The sequence below is a fragment of the Elephantulus edwardii genome, unplaced genomic scaffold (genome assembly GCF_000299155.1).
Source record: "Elephantulus edwardii isolate Elephantulus edwardi_28Jun2011 unplaced genomic scaffold, EleEdw1.0 scaffold00204, whole genome shotgun sequence".
Classification (NCBI taxonomy): Eukaryota; Metazoa; Chordata; class Mammalia; order Macroscelidea; family Macroscelididae; genus Elephantulus; species Elephantulus edwardii.
Window position 1 is genome coordinate 1,282,161 of NW_006399954.1, and position 10,641 is coordinate 1,292,801.

Here is a 10,641-nt window from a genome sequence, read left to right on the forward strand (position 1 = left end):
GCTGTACGTGGAGCTAGGTGACAGCGGAGGCAAAAAGGGAAGGAAGCGAGCACCAAGCATGAAGAGAATAGCCAGGTGACATATTTCAACTAACAGATGCTGCCCTAGAAGCTGTGCCAAGAAATCTGAAGGACAACCAGTTGGCCAACTGACTGAAGAGATCTATATTTGTTCCCATTCCAAAGAAAGGTGACCCAACAGAGTGTGGAAATTATCCAACAATATCATTGATATTACATGCAAGCAAGATTCTGCTGAAGATTATCCAAAAGTGACTGGAACAGCACATCAAAAGAAAACTGCCAGAAGTCCAGGCTGTGTTTAGAAGGGGTCTTGCTACTAGGGATATTGTAGCTAATGTTAGATGGATCTTAGCGGAAAGAAGATCTGTGCTTCCTTGACTATGCAAAAATTTTTTACTGTGTGGCTCACAGCAAGCTATGGCTGACTCTGAGAATGGGAATCACACAACATTTGAGTGTGCTAATGCAAAACCTATACTTAGACCAAGAGGCAGTCTTCAGAACAGAGCAAGGAGACACTACATGCTTCAAAATCAAGAAGGGGGTCCATCAGGAATGTATTTTGTCTCCATACCTTTTCAATCTGTATGCAGACAGATTATCTGAGATGCTGGGCCGTATGAGGAGGAATGTGGCAGCAGGATTGGTGGAAGAGTCATCAACAACTTGCATTATGTGGATGACACAACCCTGCTTGCTGAAACTGAGGAGGACCTGAAGTGCTTGCTGCAGAGGGTCAAGGACTGCAGTCTTCAATATGGATTGAAGCTCAACATCAAGGAAACCAAGATTCTCACCACTCGGCCAATTGACAGCATCAGGATGGATGGTGAAGAGATTGAGATAGTTAACAGTTTTAGTTTGCTTGGTTCCACAGTCAACACTCTTGGTAACAGCAGCCAGGAAATCAAGAGATGAATTGAATTGGGAAAGTCAGCTGTGAGGGACCTCTCAAGGGTACTGAAAAGCAACGGTGTCAGGCTGGAGGCTAAGGTGTGCCTGATCCAGGCTATAGTCTTCACAGTTACGTGCTATACATCAGAGAGTTGGACAGTGAATAGGGATGAGAGAAAGAGAATTTATGCCTTTGAACTGTGGGGCTGGAGAAGAGTGTTGAGTATACCATGGACTGCTAGGAGAACAAACAGGTTTTTCCTGGCGAAGGTGAAGCCGGAATGCTCCTTGGAGTCAAGGATTCTGAAGCTTCTTCTGACATACTGGGCGTGTTGCAAGGAGGGACTGGTCCTTGGAAAGGGACATCATGTTTGGGAGAGTGGAGGGACGGCGCAGGAGAGGAAGACCCTCAATAAGATGTATTGATCCTGTGATTGGGGTGGTGGGAATGAGTGTATCTGAGGTGGTGAGGTTGGCACAGGATAGAATTGTGTTTAGGGCTATTGTACATAGGGTCGCTATGAATTGCGAGCTACTTGATGGCACATAACAACAACAACATAGAATTTCTTGAGGCTGACAACATTCTGTTACTGGCTTTTGTTCTTTTCTCTGTCTCCTTCAGTGTAGGCAGATTAGTTTTCTGCTATAGAAGTTGGCTAGATCCATCAGTTTCAGGCTTAATCTCCTTAATAACTGATTATACAGTCAAGTCTTAGTGAACCGCATGGAGTACTTGTTCTTTTTTTTTTTACAATGGGATTTCTCAACTCTTTGAGCTTGGTGTTAATTTTTCACAGGTTGTTATTAAGTGTATTTCTTCTAATATTTTATTATAAGTAACATAAAAAATCATACATTTTTTAATGATTTTGCATAGAAATCTCAGTAAACAGATATATAAGTCCATCACATAATAGTTCTTCCTTCCACCAAATATTAGAACATCATTCAGACAAGCTTTTTGCCAATCCATAAGAACTTCCCTCCCTCCATTGTTCAATGACATTATCATAATTTTCCTTTAAAATAGAAAGTTTAATAGTAAAATGTATATGGAACTCTGAAAGGGGGAGAGATGGAAGAAGAGGGGTGACAGTGGGTAGGGGAAAATCACAATATCACATAATTTGGTGGAAGGAGAGAGGGAGTAAAGAAAATAAGAAAGATCTAGTTGGGACCTGAAAAGGCAGTGAATGGTGGGGATAGTCCAATGATGATTAACGTTATAAAACATAATGTATGGGAACAATAGTATGAAAAATAATGTCAATGAAGGAAAGTGTGAAGCACACACACACAGAGATCACTATGTACATTAATGAAATGAACAAAAAAAAACCCAAAATAATGGATTGAGCATTGTAGTACATTCACACAATGGTATATTATGAATCACTCAGGAACAATGACTTAGAAAAATACCATTTAACATGGGAGAGACCAGAGATCGTTTTGCTGTGTGAACAAAATCAGTCTCATAAGGACAAATACTGCTTAAGACCAATGTAAAAATAGAAGAGTAATTAGTAAAATGTGTATAGAAGTACAAAGGGGGAAGGAGAAAGTGAGGAGGTTGTAGAGGAGGAGGGAGCAAAATACGGGGTCACAGAGTTTGGTGGGCAGAGGGAGGGGATGAAGGAATTAGGTAAGATCCAGTGGAGACTTGAAAAGATGGATTGATAGTGGGCACAGATCAAAGGTCATTAATTTTATAAAACAATGAATTATAATGAACATATGAAACAATGTGAATGAAGGAATGTGTGAAATATAATTATATGAATGAAACACAATGTATGCATTATGTATTTTTTGTATGCCAACCAGTATAAAATTTAAAAATTCATTTTAAAAAGAAAAAATAACATCAGAAACATATTTGACACCCACATTTCTGGCAACATCCTGGGTTTGGTACCATATGTGTTCACAACAGAAATTTTCTCAGTAGTTTTCCTCCCTTCTAAACTTCACTAGAACTGAATGGCCTTTGGTATCTATACTTCATCAACAGTTTCTTCACAACAATCTAGGCTCCTCTATTAATCATGTTAAAACAGCCCCAACCTCCAACAATTACCCAACCTCAAAACTTCCACATTGTAACTATTTGTTAGAATACTAAACGACTTTCCAGGGAGCAAATGCTTACTTATTTAGTGTTGCTGTTACAGGAATACCTCAAGATGGTAACAATGTGAATGAAGACATTTCTTCATAGTTTAGGAGCTAGAAATCCAAATTCACTGCAACAGCTTCAGGAGAAGGGTTTGGGGAGAAGTCGCTGTCTCTTTACAACATAAGTAGTTTCAGCACACTTTGAGATATCCTTGTGCCTTGGCATCAATATTCCTTTAGGTCAAAGGAGTTCTCAGCACAAGGATCCATAGTCCAACAGAAATGCTTTAGCCTGAGTTGAGTCTTCTTTCTTGGTGACAGATACCTCCATCTCTGCCCTCTTCTCTGTTCTTTTATCTATTACAAAATAAAAGTTGATGCAGTTCACAGCTCACAGAAACTTACCACATTAGGGTAGAAGCTGACCTAAATAATGAGAGTATTTCATCCCACTCTAATTCCCTTGTAATTTATTGACTGGCCATGTCAGATCATCTTTTGGAACATCATTATATCATCACACACTATTGCCAAACTATGTCATTACAATACCAGCAAATCGCTGAGAATATTAGCCTAGCCAAATTGACATGTATTTTTAGAGGGCACAATCATATCTATTTGAATAAAGCTAGAAAATCTAAACTTTTCTATTGCTTGTTGCGAGTGTGTGTGTGTGTGTGTGTGTGTAAGCTCTCTGGTGGCCTAGTGGTCAGATGTGCTGTAATACTAAATGTATATAGATCAAAACCACCAGCTGCTCTTTAGGAGAAACATTGGCAATATCCTCCCAGTCAACTTACTGCCTTGGAAAACCTGTTGGAGGGTCAGCTATGAGTTGGTTCCATCTCAACAGCACACAACAAACAAACAACATATATATGTTGTTACTGCTAGGTGCTTTCGACTTGGAACTGACTCATAATTCATAACCAGATCATAATTGACCTTCCAGAGAGTTTTCAGATGCTGTAAATTGCAAAGGAGCTGACTGCTTACCTTTATCCCATGAAGCAACTGGTGGATTCAAATTACATGCCTTTGGATTGGTAGCCCAACTCCTTACATGAGGTCACCAGATATTTAGATAAACACATGTATGAGAAAGAGATAAAATAACCCATACAATGACCCCATCATTGAGCTGTTCTGTCTCTCATCTACCTCACATTCCAACTCTAGCCCTCTCAGTAATATATGACCACTGTCCTAAGATCAGTTAGCCACCCTAAATCTACAGTGACCTTCCACTCATGTTCTTGCCTCTACATAGGATTAACTTTCTTTCAAGATTTCTGTTCCCTTTAGCACATCATTTACAAATGGAGACTGTTATTTTCCCTGCTCCACATGTTCCTTAAAATACAGATGTACCTACTTATCTTTCTTACTGCTTCCAGATAATCTCTTCTCTATTACTTTGAAGCATAGCTGACGCAGGAGGAGCAAGCTTGGTTCTACTACGGGTGTCATATTTCTTCAACATTTATTAAAAGTTTTAACCTGTATGCAGATTATCCAGGAGGCTGGGCTCTATGAGGAGAAATGTGGGGTCAAGATTGGTGGAAGAGTCATCAACAATCTGCATTATGCAGATGACACAAACCTGCTTGCTGAAACTGAGGAGAACTTGAAGTGATTGCTGCAGAGGATCAAGGACTGCAGCCTCCAATATGTATTGAAGCTCAATGTCAAGAAGACAAAGATTGACACCACTGGACCAATTGGCAGCATCAGGATGGATGGTGAAGAGATTGAGATTGTTCACAGCTTTAGTTTCCTTGGTTCCACAGTCAACACTCTTGGCACCAGTAACCAGGAAATTAAAAGACATATTGCGATGGGAAAGTCTGCTCTTAGGGACCTCTCCAAAGTACTGAAGAGCAATGGTGTTTCTCTGGAGACTAAGGTCCCTCTGATACAGGCCATTGTCTTTGCTATCACTTGTTATGCATCAGAGAGTTGGACAATGACCGAGGACGATAGAAGGAGAATTGATGCCTTTGAGCTGTGGTGCTGGAGAAGAGTATTGAGGGTAGCATGGACTCCTAGGAAAACAAACAGATTCATCCTGGAAAAGGTTAAACCTGGCTGCTCCTTGGAGGCAAGGATTCTGAGGCTTTGTCTGACATACTTTGGACATGTTGTAAGGAGGGACCAATCCTTGGAGAGGAACATCATGCTTGGGAGGGTGGAGGGACAGCGCAGGAGGGGAAGGCCCCCTATGAGGTGGATTGATTCAGTGACTGGGGTAATCGAGATGGGTGTATCAGAGACAGTACAATTGGCACAGGACAGAGCAGAGTTTAGGTCTGTGGTATTTAGGGTTGTTAGGAGTCACAAGCAACTCAATGGCACAGAACAACAACAACATGAATATAGTTTATATTTCATTGTTCCCCCACTATCCTTCTAGGTGCTTTCAGAATTTTTATGGACTACCTAACTGGCCTTCCATCTTTCAGATCTTCGATCTGTTTATGTCTAATGACTCCCCATTTGCTTTTGTCACACATCCCATCACCATACTTCAGACCTTGTCATCACTGACAGTTGCTCTACTCTCAAACTCACAAAGTTAAGTAAGATATCTACTTATCTACTATGTGACCACCACTTAGATACTATAACCATTTTTTTAGCTTCCACAAGACTTCCATTCTCTAACTCCAATACCCCATATGTCAGTGCCTTATGATTTTGCTTCCTTCTCTGAATGCCAAGTCTCAGAGGCCGTTACTTTAGCCAACTTTTACCAAATTTTTTCAGTTCTCTCATATTCTTTGCCTTTCCATTCCACTTGCCTATGAAATCTTGGCCTTGTATCCATTCCACTATTTTTTTTTCTCAGTGTCTACTCCTAGAAAACTTAATAACACTGAAGTAATTACACAGCGTAAGAAATTGGAACTTCTAGAAATTTAACATCTCCAATTACATTCAGGTCTTAAACTCTGAATGCCAAGCTTTATCTCCTATATCTCCATAATATAAATTCCAAACTTCCTCTTGAGATTTTTAGCCTAGCTACCTTCCTACTCATTTCAGAGACATAAAGAATCAGCCATTGTGTATACATCCATTCCTTCCTTCTCATGTCCTATAACATTAGGAAATATTTCTTTCATCCTGACTAAGTCTTAGCCTTTCACCTATTCAAGGTCAGTTGCCTTTTTCCTCTTCAAGAACTAGTCCTAACAGGCTATTGGTGAGCAACTACTGAATCAGTCTTTGATTCGTGGTGATCTTACACACAACAGAACAAAGCTCTTCTCAGCCCTGAACCATGTCCATGATAGCTGGGGACTGGGCTTCTGTGTTTAATAGTGTTTTCAATAGATGATGTTCTAAAGTAGATTGCCTGTGACAGACATGTGGCGGCCATGAGTCAGGTGCACTGACCAGGAATCAACTCCAGGTCTCCAGCAGCCGAAGAGTGTCTATTTCTATGGAGTCAGTTCCAATTCACAATAAAACCCTGCTGTACAAAACAGAATGGGCCTCCAGGACTTTGAAGAATGTAGTCTTTACAGAAGCAGGTCTTAAACATAGGTGCTTGCTCTGAGGGAACAGATTCTGAGTTTCAACTTTGAGTTAGCATCTAGACACTTAACCACTGGGCTACCAGGGCTTCTTCAGGTCTCCTATACAGGAGGTGAAAATTCTACAACAAGGTTATCAATGACCATCCCAAATTTCACTCTGTCATCATTTAAATATGTATTCATTACATCTTCTAAAAAAAATTATCCTTCAATTACATTAATTTCTCACCCCTTCCCTTTTCAATGGAACTTCTTTTAAAAATACTATCTTTTCTTTGCCTCTTCCCTTCTGTTAATTTCCAGCGATCATCAGGGCCACAATGTGCAGAAGAAATGAAACATTATCATTCACAACATCTTCTAGTTCCATGGACAGTTTTCAATCACTATTTTAGATTTAAGATTCAGATTTATTTAAGTATGTTTCTAGTTACAGAATATTAGCCATAAATATCTGTATACACTACCCAGAATTAACAAAGATTCATACTTGGCCATTTTTAGTCAACAAAATAAGTAAAAAATATAGTGAAATATCCTTTCTGAGTCATACCATCCCTTACTCATGTCTATTCTTCTGTCTTTCCCCTTCTCTCTTAAGATCTAACTACAATGTTAAATTTAATCTGTATTATTCCTGCTTCAAGTGCATGTTCCCACAGTTGGTACATAGTTTTCTTTTTTCTACTCTGAAGATGATTTAGTTACTATTCACATTGATGCACACATATCTACTTTATTTCTTTTGTATTGGAAATTTAGGTGACTATTGTACTGTGATGAAATATGTACAACACAAAATTTGCCAATTCAACCATTTATAAGTATATGTAGCCCAAGGGCATCAATTACATTTACATTATATAGCTGTCACCACTATTTCTAAAAATTTTTTTTTGACAGAGACCATACCCATTAAACAAAAACTCCTCCCACACTCTCATCTATTTTTTTTCTATATTTATTTGGCTACACTGGATTGCCACACAAGCAGATATATAAGTCATATTTGTCTTTCTGTGTCTGATTTCTTTCACTTAGCAGAATTTCTCAACTTTCCATCATAGTATTCATCAGCACTTTTTGGGTTTTTGTTTTTTTTAGAAAATAATTTTTCAATTGGGTAAAATTTCTTTTTTTCTTTCTTTTTTCTTTTTTTAACAAATACTTTAGAGAATCATGTGATGCTGCCAGCATTGGATGAAATCCTGGGCCACAAATCTGTACACTCCTTTGCAACTGGTCTAGTGATGGCAGAACCTTTCATCTCGTCTTTATTGTTTACTATGACTCCTGCATTATTTTCAAAATAAAGAAACACCCCATCTTTTCTCCAGTATGGTTTTCGTTGTCATATTACCACTGCTGGATGTACCTTCTTTCTGAGCTCTGGTTTCTCTTTCTTGACAATGGCCATCATCATGCCACTCACACCAGCAGCAGGAAGTCTGTTCAGCCATCCCTTAATCACCTTCACAGAGATGATATATAGATTTGTGGCTCCTGTGTTGTCAGCATAGTTGATCACTGCTTCTACTGGAAGACCTAGAGAAAATCGGAATTTTGCACTGGAGGACCCACCACATCCTCGCTTCGACATCTTGGATGCCAAAAAAGAACAAAAAGACATTTCATGCCTTTTATGAAAGAATTTTATTCCTCTCTATATGCAAGATACTACCTTTGGTTTATGAGCATGTATGTGTGTTGTCTCTCTCTTTTGGTTAATGGACACTTGTGTGTGTTGCTTCCCCTCTTTGTTGATCTATTCATTTTAATTGCTATATAGCATTTAATCATACTGTTTATGTAGTTATCCATTTCAGGACCAAGAAACTTCCAAGATATCGTCAATGCTACACTGTTGTAAGTAATCCTTCAGTGGGCATGTCTGTACATGTTTCCTTTAGCCAAGAGCATTATTTTCTGTTGATTACACACCTAGAAGTGGATTTTTTCACTGGAAGTTGTGCACTCTGTCAACTTTACCAGATAATAGCAACATGATCTCCGAAGAGCTATCAACTGCCACTCACATCAGAAGTGAATATATGTTACCCTTTTCTTAAATCTTCATTAAAATATGGTCTTGTCATATGTTTTAGTGTCACAATCTGATTGATAGACCATGGCTTCTTATTTTGGTATTAGTTCATATTTCTCTTCATTTTAGTGAGGTTGATTATGTTCCCATATGTTTATTGTTTCCCCACATTTCCCCTCATTTTGAATTCATTCATTTACCTATTTACTCATTTTCTTTTATATTGTCTTCCTATTATTGATGTGGATAAATTAATGGTTATTTCTTGGCCTTGATTTTTCCAGGGCTCTACCACCACATGTCAATTAATCAAGATGTCTTAAGTATCTCTCAGAACTCTCCACTTCTCCCCATTCTCACACCAATCTAACTTCGCAATCTCTTAGCTTAATAATTCTTGAAGACAATTCCTAACAATATTCTTCACCTCCAATACTGTAATCCTTAATCTATTCTCTACACAACAACCTGGCAGTCTTCTCTATACATCATTCTTCTACTTAAAGTACTTAAATGGCCCTTAATTGTACCCTGTACCATAACTTAGAGAATATTTGTCACATCACCTCTGCCATTCTCTTTAACCTCATCAAAGTTTCTTTTCTAAAACCCACAGACCCCACACAAAACACACTGTGTGCTGATTTTTTATTCTGATTCTGTTATGTTCTCTTGCCCTGGGCGTGAGCAACATCACCACTTTCTTATTTGAATAATATTATGTTCTCCTGTCTCAGGTGAGGAAACACAACTCTTTTCTTGATTCTGAGTTTCAGGTGAGTATCTTTCCTACATGCCCCATGGCATGTTATGTGTCTATGAGTATATAGTAATAACTTTCTGCTTGTTTGTATCCACTAGCAGAGAGAAGCACAGTAAGAATGGAGACCACAACAGTCCTTTCTGAAGCTATAACCACAGCACCTCAAAGGATGACTAGCTCAAAGAATTGCTAAGTGATAATTTTGCAGGGATCACTGGCTGGCTTAGTGGTAAAGAGTTGCACTACCTACCCAAAGGTGCATAGTTCAAACTCAGCAGCTACTCATTGGGAAAAAAATGGGCAACCTCCTTCTGTGCAACGTACAGCCTCTTAAAGTCGGGTAGAAAATATAAGCTATAAGTCAGTTTCAATTTAACAGTAATTAAAAACAACAGCAGTATTCCAGAAGTAATGAAACAGATCAGCTGATGTATTTTATGTTCAATCCACTTCAAATTCAAAACTAAAGTAAACCACTCACAAAAAAAAGATGCCTATTTACAATACAAGGTCATAGGGGGAAACACACACACATGCATGCACGCATGCATGCACACACACGTAGTGATAGTCCTAAAAGAATACAGCTATTATAGTGTGTATTTAACAAAACTGAAGGTAGCTTTCAAAATATGCATGAATGTATTACTTCATTTAAGAGAGGAAACAAAATTGGAAAACTATCTACAGAAAACTCAAGGAAGATCCACACCTCACTCCATACACAAAAACCAACTCAAAGTGGATCATGGACCTAGGACTGAAACCAAGGACTATAAACTCCATTAAAGAAAAGTTTGGAAGAATTCTGTAAGTCCTAATATACCACAAAAACAGTCTTCCAAGCATCCTGAAAAACCTACAACCAGGAGAGGATAGAATAGATGAATGGGATCTTCTAAGAATCAAATCCTTATGCACATCAAAAACTTTTCCAACAGGGTAAAAACAGACTGGGGAAAATTTTTGGCAATAACATTTCTGATAAGGGACTTATATAGAATTTATAGAATACTCGAGTGCCACAAGATAAAGGTAAACAACCCAATTGCAAAATGGGCACAAGATATGAACTGACACTTCAACAAAAAAGACATTCAGATGGAAAACAAACACATGATGAAGGGTTCAAAATACTTAACAAATCAAAACAAATATGAGATATCATATTACTCTGTAAGAATAGCAAAATCCAACTGAGCAGCAAACAGCAAATGCTGGCAAGGTTGTGGAGAAACTGGAACCCCTATT

At 38.5% G+C, this 10,641-nt stretch overlaps 1 pseudogene; it reads right to left on the bottom strand.

Annotated features, from left to right (window-relative positions):
- Positions 1-7,760: 7,760 nt before the first annotated feature.
- On the bottom strand, positions 7,761-8,183 carry LOC102872240 (annotated as a pseudogene).
- Positions 8,184-10,641: the final 2,458 nt, after the last annotated feature.